We start from the raw sequence: 12413 nt of genomic DNA, 5'->3' as shown, positions 1-12413 counted from the left end.
CCACACGGGGAATCCGGTAGGAGGGGGAGAGACTAAAATGTCTCAGGGAAAGGCTAGAGACTGAAAGGAGACAGGGCGAGGGAGCTGGGCGCCCGCCGCACCCGCGAGAGGAGCCTGCAGGGCGGACTGCGGGGCGGGCCGAGTCGGGGCGGGGCGGGTTGGAGCGAAGCCCGGGGCTGGGCGGGGCCGGGCCGGGCCGGGGCGGGCCCATGGAGACCTGACACCTCTCCCCGAGAACCCGCCGGCACCCGGCGGAGAGCACACGGCTGTTCCCACACGTGGAGAACTTTTAACGAACACGTGAGGAAAAGACAGCAGTGTCTGTGGAAAATCTGCCTCACAACTCCGGCGTCCTGCCCAACCCCTCCCTAACAGCTGGTTTGCTGCGCTCCCGGGGGTTTTCGCCCCCTTCTACTGATGCCCCAGCTGCGGGTCACACGCTTGGAACGCAGCTCTCCCGAGCGGCCCCACCCCGGGCACCCGGACGCGCGAAGCACCCACAGCGGGCGGCCTTGCAACCCGTCTGCGCCTGCGCCCGCGCCCAGAGCTCCAAGACGGGGGCGGGGCCCTGAGGAAAGGGGCGTGTCTCTCGCCGGGCGCGCTGGGGGCGGAGCCGTGGGACCGTGTGGTCCTGTGACCTGCGGGTTGACCTTCCCGAACGCTGGGTCCCGTGACGTCACCTCGCCGTGACGCGCACGCTGTAGGAAAACTGTAAGTTTCGGAGGATTCCTGCAGCTCCCCGGGCCTGCGGGGCTCTCCCTGCTGCTCGTCTTCCTGGTGTTGGTAGTGGCTGTGGGTTGTTAGATCCTGGTGCGACCGGAGAGCCGCCGAACCTGGCTAAGGGACAGGTGCCTGCCTGGGCGGGAGCGCGCCCTCTGTGGTGGGAGGGCCAGGAGTGCCTGCGGCGAGGCTGCACTCCGCTGCACGGGGGCCCCAGCCTTTTCTTCTGGTGTCTGTAGGGCTTTCAGAGCCTGGGAGCGAGGTCATCCAAGGGGGAAGGGCCAAATAGGAGAGTCCTCCTTTTTCTTCATTGTCGGAGGGACTTTGATTCCCTTCAGCCCAGGAGTTTGACATTGCTAAGTCTAGGGTAGAAGTTTCCTTCAGAGATTCCATATCCAGGCTTCCTGTGCGATCCCAGGAGTTACCAAATCGCCTAAGACAATTTGTAAAGATACCCACTTGCTGCCTCAGATTTCTTTTTGTGTAAAATGGCGTTGAAGCAGACTCTGGCCTTCCTAGTTGTCATTCCCACAGGAATAGGAATTGTGAGAGCACGTGAGGTAATACAAACATGTAACCTTGCTGGAAGAAAGCTTATGAAGACAATTGGTTATTCTGAGAATGTACTGGCCAATGGCTATTTGACAAAGGTCTTGTAGATAGTGACCTTTTTTACAATTCTGCCTCCTCATCTTGCCCCCCTCGCTAATCTGATCCCAGACAACACTTGAGCCTGGGGGGTGGTCTGAACTTCATCACTGAATTTGGTGGAATACGGATCAAGAAATCACTGGTACCATTATCACAATGATCTGGACAATTACGAAGTCCCCTTTGGGTTTTTCAGAGAAAGCTTTTAGAGTGTTGAAACTAGTACTTTATGCTCAGTACAGACGTACTGTGAGTTTTAGGGGTTTTGCTGTGTAAACTTAGAATATACCATCATTATATCTGACTCCTTGAATTTTTTGGCTTGCCAAGTGTTAATACATTATTAATGAGTTTGTACCATACTCAAAAGTATGTACCATGTACACACTTCAGGAGATTGAAAGGTCACATTTCTGTAAATTCAGTTTCAAGGGTGTAATTTCCTTCCATCTTGGTTTGAGGAGGCTTAGAAAGCAGGGATCCTTATATTTGTTCTATCAGTTATTAGCTCTGTGTCTAAAGACAAGTCACCCAAACTTGGAATTTTCTTTTCTAAGATGGGAGATGATGGTATATCTGCTGTTGCTTTTTCAAGGATCAAATGAGATCATGAAGTTTGTTATTGCTATTGAGAAATTTTCATTGGTCCCCAAGCCTGGAAAAGAGAAATAAGAGATGTGTGCATTCAAAGTCAGGTTCTAAGTCACAACTAGAACTAGAGCAGCAAACAAGACACAATCTCCAACCTAGTGGAGCTCATGTTCCATGGGGAAATAGGCAACAAAGAGTAAGTACAGAATATTATTTCAAATAGTGACACATCAAGTGATATAAAGGAAGATAAGAGAAAAACAGACAGTGGGAGAACAGGACAGGTTATTTTAAGGTCTATCAGGGAAGCCTTTCAAAGGAGGTGACAGCTGAGTCAATTGAAGTGGAGGAAGAGCCTGAGGTAGGAACATTTCGGGGAGGAATAATAACAGCAGTAAACACTTATGTACAGCTTATATGTGAGGCACTCTTAATTAAATTATTACAACAACCTTATGAAGTAAGTACTCATTCCCATTTTTATAGATGAGGAAACCGACACAGAAAGATTAAGAATTTGCTCAAGGTTGCATAGCTAAAATGAAATGGAGACAGTATTTGAATTTGGGCAATCTGACCTCACCGTCCATGCTCCAGCCAATAATACTGCCTCACAGTAGGAACAACAATGGAACAATGCTCAGAGGTGGAAGCAAGCCTGAGGTGCCAAGGCATTGCAAGGTAACAGTGCTGAGAAAACAACAAGGAAAGGGGCAAGTGATGGCAGATGATGTTGGAGGGCCAGACAGACTGTGGGGGCCTTTGTAGGCTGTGATGAGGTAAAGATGTTATTCTAAGAGTGGTGGAAAACCGTTGGAAGGTTTGCATTAAAGTAATAGCATCTGATTTCTGTTTTATTAGGTAGAATATTAATTGAAGGGTCCATGGAATGGGGAGTCTTAAAAATGGGAAGATAGGAGACTATTGCTGTACCTGGTGGTGTCTTGGGCTAGGGGAGGTAGTTGGTAGAGATGGTAAGAAGTAGTCAAATTCATGATACACTTTTGAAGGTAGAGCTGCTGGTGTGGACTTACTAATGTGGGTTTCTCTAAAACCTAAAACTTTTGGGTTTTAGGCTGGAACAACTGGAAGTTAATGCTGTTTATTGAGAAGGGAGAAGGGTTTGAGAAGGAAATCATGATTTCTGTTTTGGACAAGTTTCAGATGCCTAGTAACACTAGTACTGGTGCTGCTAATAATAATAGTAAGCACTATGTAAGCATACACTGTTTAGTAGGCAGGGTTTTAAGCATTTTTACATATCAGTTCATTTAATTCTTATAACAGTTGTATGTCTCCATTTTACAAATGAGAAAACAGGCACAGAGAGGTTAAAAGTCACTTGCCGAAAGTCACCCAGCTTGTGAGTGATGGAGCTGGGATTCAAACCCAAGCAGTCTGTCTTCAGAGTCCATGCAGTTAATTTCTGTAACTACCTCCATGTTAGTATGTTGAGTAGGCATTTGGGTATATGAATATAGAACTCAGGAGAATGATCAGGACTGAAGACACACATTTATATTCCTGAAGGGAAAGACTATGTTGTTTCTCATCTAAGTCTTGGTTGGCAATAGGCAAAAAAGAACATAGGCAAAGGGGCTGTGCTAACTGGTCACTAATACTTGATTCTGTTCATGCAGCCAATATTCAATATTCCCCTTCCATGAGGGTGAGATACATCTCTCTTTCACTTCTCTACTTCTAATCCCTAATCCAGTGATGGCGAACCTTTTGAGCTCAGCATGTCAACATTTTGAAAAACCCTAACTTAACTCTGGTGCCGTGTCACATATAGCAAATTTTTGATATTTGCAACCATAGTAAAACAAAAATTTATATTTTTGATATTTATTTTATATATTTAAATGCCATTTAACAAAGAAAAATCAACCAAAAAAATGAGTTCGCGTGTCATAGGTTCGCCATCACTGCAAATCTAATGCCTGCCATGTAGACGTTAGGGATGACTTTATATGCAGGACATTTGGATACATTTTGGAGGTTAGAGATGAATAAAACAGCATTTTTCCTGGAGGAACTTAGTATGATGAAAAACCTGTGGGAATAAAGCTAGAGTAGACTAACTGCATAAATGCATGCTGATTAGTTCATTCTGGCCTTCTGTAGCCACCTCCGCCCTATTTACTTAAGGGATGGGGCATGAAGGGTTCAAAGAAGCAAAAGAATGCCTAAGCAATTGCAGGATGAATTTGAGGCTCTCCCAGCCCTTTTCAACAAAAAAGAATTCCTCAAAATCTTGCATATATTACTGTATTTGCATTAATTTTATTTGGCAGTGATAAAATTTTTACAAAATGAAATATATTCTGATATTTGAATATCATTGTGGATTGATGAGTTTTTTCCAGTTCTATTACCTCAGTGTTGACAGGGCTCACTAGTGAAATAAGGGAGTCGGCTTGAAAAGCTGCAGCTTGCATAATAGAGGGTGATGGAGGGGCTGTGTGAAGTATTTAGTCAGGTTTCCGCCAGTTTCAGTCTTTCACTCCAAAGTTCCACATAATGAAATAAGTTTGAGTTCCTCTGATGATCATCTCTTTAAATATCTTATATGTGAACATTGTAAAATGTAGAAACTAGAACAATACACACACAAAATAAGACTCTTATTTCTGTAAATTTCTTTCAGGGTTTACTATACCTCAATTCATTTATCACAATTTTATTACTTCCTAACATGAGTATTTCAAATTTGAGCTGTTAAAAGATTAGGTAAAACTGCACTATTATAGATTTTATGGTTAAATCCAGAGTTTTTTATTACAGTATATAAAATTATATTTTGTTTAGCTTTTTTGCTTCCAGTGGGAGTGTTGATCTGAATAAACAAATCTACCAGTAATTCTTTTTTAAAAATATATATATTTTATTGATTTTTTTACAGAGAAGAAGGGAGAGGGATAGAGAGTTAGAAACATCGATGAGCGAGAAACATTGATCAGCTGCCTCCTGCACACCCCCTACTGGGGATGTGCCTGCAACCAAGGTATATACCCTTGACTGGAATCGAACCTGGGACCCTTCAGTCCGAAGGCCGACGCTCTATCCACTGAGCCAAACCGGTTAGGGCCACCAGTAATTCTAAACAGGAACCTTCCACAAATATATTGTAGAGATGATGTGCCATCTCATTTTGCAGTTCACAACATTTTAAATCTGCTATTGTAGCTTCCGTAAATTTAATGGAGTTGAAATGATTAGCATTTCTTTTTTTTAAAATATATTTTTATTGATTTCAGAGAGGAAGGGAGAGGGAGAGAGAGAGAGAAACATCAATGATGAGAGAGAATCATTCATAGGCTGCCTTCTGCACTCCCCCTACTGGGGATTGCACCCATAACCCATGTATGTGCCCTTGACCTTAATGGAGCCCAGACTCTTCAGTCCCCAGGCCAATGCTCTATCCACTGAGCCAAACCTGCTAGGGTTGATTAGCATTTCTTTATACCACAATTGTATTTAGCTTCCTTAAGAATATTAGATATGGTATAAAGTAGAATTCAATCTGAAATGGCCTGTTGATTTCTCAGGCTTTGTCACTTTGTAAGTTCAGGCTCAGTGAGGGCAGATTGATGGTTATTTTGTTGTTTCAGATAGCTCCCAGCAGAGCAGGAGTGATGGTAAGCCCTCCTATTGGAAGACAACAGAAGCCACTCTTTCTAACACTGAACCATATGAAATATAGCATCATATGAAATAGGAAAAATAACTTATAAAATAAAAGTTCCTTTGAAAATTCATATTACATAAACAAATTTAAAAACCACTACCTCATGTTAAGAGAACAAATGTAAATATATGGAAATTGTTTCTTAAGAAAACCATGCATCTATATCAATGATGCTATGTAGTGTCACTAAATATAATTTTTAAAATTCCACTTCTTGTGGTTTCTTTTATTGTAGCTGGGGTTCAGTAGATCTTAAATCAGAGTCAGTGTCCAGAGTTTCCTTTCCATATTGGAGCAGAGTCCAATTCAGCATCAGGCTAGCTAGTTTGTGTTCCCTGCTGCAGTCCATCAGTCCATTGCATGTGTGGACTGCAGTGCCACATGGCTATGGAGGAAATGTGGGTGAAGCCAAGAGCACAAGAGCAACAAGAGAGAGAACTCCTTTGTTTAGGAAATCATGTATTCCCAAACTTTCATGACCTTGCAGTGGCCATGCCCATCTGGCCAATAATTTCTGTCCCTGGGTTTGACTGACAGACAAGTACCTTCCCTGTGTCACTCCAGCTTTACTGAACATGCATCAATCTTCCTTTTGTTGGATCCCTTTCCCTGTTGTTTTTTGTTGTGGTGGTTTTTTTTTTTTCAGGGAATTGGCCAGTGGTTCCTTGGGGAGTGCAGAATTGCAGCTTCCTGGTGAAGCTGCCCAAATGGCATGTGTTTAATGTCTGGCCTTCCCTCTTTGCTCCTTTCCTATTATTAATAACTAGTTAAGTACAGTGGTATCAATTCCCCCTTTAGAGAACTTAAGCCTTGCAATATTACAAGGGTAAATGGCTGAAGGTCTTTATTTTTTTGTAACTGTTTTAGGCCATCAAAGGTTATAGACCTGTCTATTCCAAGGCTTAGAGGTACTCCCCTATCTGGTAGAGGAAGAGGGAGCAAAAGGGAAAGGATTTTGCAAAGTGTAAGTTTGATGTCTCTGGGAAGTGGAATAGTCGATGTTTAGAGGATGATGCATTGGACAAGCTGGCATTCTTGTTGTATTCTAGAAATGACTAACTTGGCAAGAAGGTTAAAAGGCATAATTCAAAGGTGAGGAGATTTATAGCAACTAAAGGACTGGTGAGAGGTCAAAACCTATGTGGTAGAGGGGAGAATTAATTTTACAGTGTTTTAGATTAGGATGGAAGAGTGGCTTCCCTCAGGTATATGTATCACATTTGTCTGTTTTTTGTTTATTATATTTAACTTAAATTAAGCTAAGGGAAATATTCTAAGATTTCTCCCGTGAGAAATTGTGGGCCCTGTTTGTCTGAACCATTTGGGAGAAAAGGGAAAGCAGTTTTAAGTGAAGTCGATAGACTGTCCATATTTTATTGACTCAACCGTAAGTCCAAACCATTTAGTCTTATTTTAGGACATGGTGATGCAGATGGCTTTTAAAGTGAGGCTTATATTGGTAATAATCAGATAAATAAGGACATAAGCATATATTCTATGAAAATAGAAGGAAAAACATAAAACACAAGGTTAATGCATACAGTAAATCATAAAACAGTTGAGAAGACTTTTAGATACAAGGCTTTTCTTGGAATGAAATCAAGCAATGACAATTTGATAAGATTTTTTCATATTTAAGAACATCTCTTGTGATGTTATTAGGTGTTGAGATCTGTATGGAATATATAGACACAGTTTTAAAAGCAAAACTTTGAAGCCAGTTCATTGTATTGGAGTCCAGTATTTATAATTGAGCATTGTGGTTTTTATTGACATTTTTTTCCTAAGATTATCCTTATTTTTAAAAATATATATTTTATTGATATTTTACAGAGAGGAAGGGAGAGGGATAGAGAGTTACAAACATCGATGAGCGAGAAACATCGATCAGCTGCCTCCTGCAAACCCCCCACTGGGGATATGCCCACAGCCAAGGTACATGCCCCTGACCAGAATCGAACCTGGGACCCTTCAGTCCGCAGGCCGACGCTCTATCCACTGAGCCAAACCGGTCAGGGCTATCCTTATTTTTAAAGAGACTGTATTAAGTTCAATTATAGTTTGGCCTGATTAGTTGCATAAACACAACAAAAATAGTAATTGATTGAATAGATTATAAAGGCTTTTTAAAATCTGTTTTACTGGAATCTTTCATAAGGAATTTTTAGATTGAATTATAGTCAGTCCCTTAGGGCAGAGAAGCCAAGCCAGTTGTTATCAGGCTTTGCCTGTAATATTTGTAGGTTTGGGTAGTTCTCAAGTCCTTGAGGTCTTCAAAGATGTCTTGAGGTTTCCTTTTTGCTATTTTTTAGGAAAACAATTGTTGTTCTTTAGTTGGATAGATTGTCATGAACCACATGACTAAGCACGTTGGTAGGCCATTTCTGCAATGGGCTTTTGATCGGCTTTGGAAAGTCAATCTCAGTGTCTTCAGGCTTTTTGGTGACATTCAGAGTCCAGGCATGTCTTTCTTAAACATGGCATTTCAGTCAAAGTCCTCATTAAAAAGACCACAGGTGAAGACTGATCTCATTGGATTTACGCAAAGAAACATATTGCCATGACTTATTCATTAAGAATTGCCAAATTCTGGAGGAATTAGGGAGAAAATGCTAAAAGTAAGCAATTACTATTTCCTAGATTGGCAAACATATTTCATAATTTTTAGAAACATGGGCTTTTTATTGACATATCTATTGATACTTTAAGAGGCATACTTCCATGGAGACAAGTATTATGTAGTGAAATTCACAGATTTAGTAAATCACAGGTGAAATGAATTAAACTGATGGGCTCAGATAGTTTGAGTTAGATAAGATTTATTTCTCAGAATCTGTATTTCAATAGATGTCTTAGATAAGAGTTCTTTTGGAGACCAAATATTAGTACATTAAAGGCAGACAGTCTTTTCCATGAAAAACCCAGGATAAAATTCCTTGCCAGACTAGGCACTCTTGAGACACTGTGAATGGAGATTGTATTACAGTTGACTTTGGAGAGAATAAAAACCTAAAAATTTTTTTCTTTCGTCCTCTTGAGAGGGAGATTTTTATAGCTGAGGGAGGCATGAATGTATTTTATATTTCCTAGTTTTCTATCATAGACCAGAATTTGTAGTGGCCTGTGACCCCTTGCCCCTCATGCCATTCCCATTACCCATTCATTTTGTTTAAGCTGACTGGTGTATTCACATTTACCCACAGTCTAAAGTCCCTTTCCACATGAGACAGAGACTTTTCCCCAAATAGTTACAGTTGTCCAGGTGTGGGGTCTTTAATTTCATATGAGAGATTCTGATGGCCTTTGACTTTATTGTAGGCATTCATTCTTGTGCCTGTATGTATAAGAGATGTCTATTGTCTATTATTTGAGGTAAAAACATTCTGTTTTTTAAAAATTGGCCTTTAATAGTTGGGCTAGTAATTTGTTGTTGTCTCTCATACTTCTGACAGTCTTGGTCTCTTAAGAGTCTTGACTGTGTGAGACAGTTTCGCCTAAGAAAGGGGGAGTATTTTCTGTTAATTTGGCTGACTGGAGATTTAACATCCAGGCCCTGGGGTTCAATTCTGTTTGTAGTCTGTTTTCAAGATTAGGTAACAAAAGTTGTTTGTTTTTTTTTAGTATTTGTACACTTGAGGCTTTTTTTCTATTATATCTGTGAAAGGAGTATTAGTGACAAGTAGTAATGTTTGCATGAAGTCAGAAACATAATAGTTGTGTTTGTAACAGAAGTTAAAATATATTTTTGCCCTCAAGCAACATGGCTTCCTTCAATGGAGCTCCTAATCTGTGTGCCCTCTTCCCCTCCTTGGCAGGGATGGTGGGGTGGGAGTGGGTGGGGGAGGGTAGTGCCAGGCTGCTGGGGAAGGGGACATTCCCAAGCAGCCTTCTGAAGGTCTGAGCCCAGTCTGCTCGGGAAAGGGCAGTGAAAGGCAGAAGGGGAAACTGGACGCAGAGGAAAGTGAGAGCTGGGGGGCCCTTAGTTTGGAGTAGCGCTGGGCTGCAAGCTACTCCTTAAACATCCTCCCCCCCCCCCCCCTGCGGTTTCAACACCAGGGATATATGGTTTCAGGGACACTGAATAAGCTGTCAGAATGGAGGTGAGGAGTTGCCAGAGGAGAGTGAATCTCAGTGCCCAGGCTGCACACAGCTCTGCCAGGCACCATGGAGGAGGAAGCCTCTGAGTGCTGGGCTGAGCATGCAGCCGCTGTGAATAGGAAAAGGAGCAGGGGCGCATCCCACGTCTTCCATACCAGACACAGAATTCAGGAAATTGGCATTCAGTGTGCATGCATTTTCCTTTTGCCCATAACAGTGGTGCAGAGGGAGTGCAGGTGCACCCACCCCAATGTTTGCTGGGTGTGGGCAGTGGCTGCTGCAGCCTTAGCCCTGCCCCAGTTGAGGGCCATGGCTGGACACCCCACACTCAGGAAGCCAGTCCTGGGTTTGGGTTTGAACCAGCATCCAACGCAGCAGAGGGCAGAAAAAGGGAAGTGAGCTATACATACAAGAATCAGTATAGGGGGGAGAGAGAGATGAATTATAGAATTCCCAGTTAGAGGGAAGTTAAATTTTATTTCTCCTCATGATCCATGCCAGTTTCTTCTTTTTTTCTGTTGTTTTGCCCTTGGAGTCCTATAGGTCTGGAGGCTGCGGGTGAGCTTTCTGAACTTCAGGAAAATGGCAGGGAGGGATACTTTTTTTATTTCTTCTCCAGGTGTTTTTGTCCCAGATGGGTCACCATCTGTTAATGAAGGGGAGAAGGTCTCCCAGGTGTGGACTGCTTGAGACTTGCACAGGAGAACAAGTAATTTTTATTTCTGTGAAATTAAATCCCTGAGTTTCCAAAGTCCCATTTTCTGGAGACTCAACTTTAGTGACATGTTAATCAAGTTGTTTTCCCCAAAAGAATACTCAAGAAGAAAATTCTTAGAGAGCATTAAGCAAAAACAACATGTTGATGGAAGTGATAATTTAACCATAATTCCCTACTATGCCTATAATTCTTAAGATTTTACTACTCTACAAGCATCATTCTTTACTTATATTTTATATAGCAAAACTGCTAGGGTCAAGCTGCATTCTAAGCTATCAATATATAGAGAGAAATGTGAGATAAATATTGGAATATTACTATGATTTTAGCTCAGAGGATCTCAACTGGGGATGATTTTGTCCCCTCCCCCGACTCACCCTGGGGACATTTGGCAATGACTGGTCACAATTTTGGTTGTTAAAACTGTGTGGGGGGATTGGAAAACCAAGATGGCGGCATAGGTAAACACCGGAGATTGCTGCTTAGCACAACCACTTCAACAATACAACTAAAAGACGGAATGGACATCATCCAGAACCACAGGAAGGCTGGCTGAGTGGAAATTTTACAACTAGAAGGAAAGAGAAAAGCATACCGAGACTCAGAGGAGGTGCGGTGCGGAAGTAAAGTACAGAGGTACGGAGGCACACGCGGAGAGGGCTGGCGGCTGAGGACACGGTTGTCTTTTTCAATCGGTAGGGAGTCTCAAGCTCTGAGCTCTAGTTCCCGGCGAGTCTCTGGGGACCCAGACTCATACGGGAGAAACTGGACTGTCTGGCATCTGTCGGAACTCAAGGGCAGCTTTCTCTCGGAGGTGCTTGCAGTGATTGCCGGGACACTGAGAAGCGGAGCCTCTGAGGGCAGCCATAGCTGCTTGCTCTGCCCTATTGATCCCCTGGGACCCCCACCCCGCCCAAGCTGTGTGCGCCGGCTTTTGCATATGAAAGGCCTGGCCCTTTGCAATCTGAAAATTACCTAACAAACTGCAGCTGGCCCAAGGCCCCAAGGCAACTCGAATTGCTTCACAGCTGAACTCCTGCTGGGTAGCCTCAGTCAGAGGATAAATTAGCACCTCCTTAGAGATCCAGGAGCCAGTGTGCCCGGTGGTTAGAGTGGGACCATCCAGATTGCAGCTCCTCAGGTCCATAAAGGACACACTCAGTGGGCAGACTCAGTGAGCACCAAAGCCCCACTGAAGCAAGTCTTGCCCCAGAAGGGTGTCTCCAGCACAGAAGTTCTCCCACTGCAGACACAGCTGATTCTCCCAGCCAATTGGCCTGGAGGTCAATTCCTCCCAGTGATACCTACAAAAACCAAGGCTTAACTACAACAAGACTGTGCACAAAGCCCACAAGGGGGTGCACCAAGAGTGGCCACCCCAGGTAATTGGGGAGGCTGAGCCACTGGGCCCTATAGGACACCTAGCACACAAAGCCACCCTGTCAACACAGGGAAGCATAAAAAATGCAGAGACAAAGAAACAGGACACAAATGACAGAAATGGAGGAAAGCAAACTACTGGATATAGAGTTCAAAACCACACTTTTAAGGTTTTTCAAGACCTTTCTAGAAACCGCCGATAAATTTAGTAAGACCCTCAAAAAGTCTGGTGAGACCGCCGATAAATGTAGTGAGACCCTCAAGAAATCTAGTGAGACCCTCGAGGTTATGGAAAAGGGCCAACTAGAAATTAAGCATACACTGACTGAAATAAAGGATATTATGCAGAGTTCCAACAGCAGACTAGAGGATCGCAAGAATCAAGTCAAAGATTTGAAATACGAAGAAGCAAAAAACACCCAACCGGAAAAGCAAAATGAAAAAAGAATCCAAAAATATGAAGATAGTGTAAGGAGCTCTGGGACAGCTTCAAGCGTACCAACATCCGAATTATAGGGGTGCCAGAAGAAGAGAGAGAGCAAGATATTGAAAACCTATTGAAGA

General features: G+C 42.9%; 1 protein-coding gene across 2 annotated transcripts in view; it reads left to right on the top strand.

The window, feature by feature from the left end:
* The first annotated feature begins 255 nt into the window (after window positions 1-255).
* Window positions 256-12413, top strand: part of ZNF438 (zinc finger protein 438) — a 199463-nt gene continuing 187305 nt past the window's right edge. The window contains exons 1-2 of one of the 2 annotated variants that reach the window (XM_023752197.1): window positions 256-711; window positions 2449-2643. The gene's annotated coding sequence lies outside the window, so the exon portion shown is untranslated. The remainder of the gene's footprint in view (window positions 712-2448; window positions 2644-12413) is intronic. The other variant, XM_014453950.2, reaches the window with a different exon arrangement.

The sequence above is a fragment of the Myotis lucifugus genome, unplaced genomic scaffold (genome assembly GCF_000147115.1).
Source record: "Myotis lucifugus unplaced genomic scaffold, Myoluc2.0 scaffold_29, whole genome shotgun sequence".
Taxonomy (NCBI): Eukaryota; Metazoa; Chordata; class Mammalia; order Chiroptera; family Vespertilionidae; genus Myotis; species Myotis lucifugus.
Note: the sequence above shows the minus strand (reverse complement) of the source record. Positions and strands in the feature narration are given on the sequence as shown.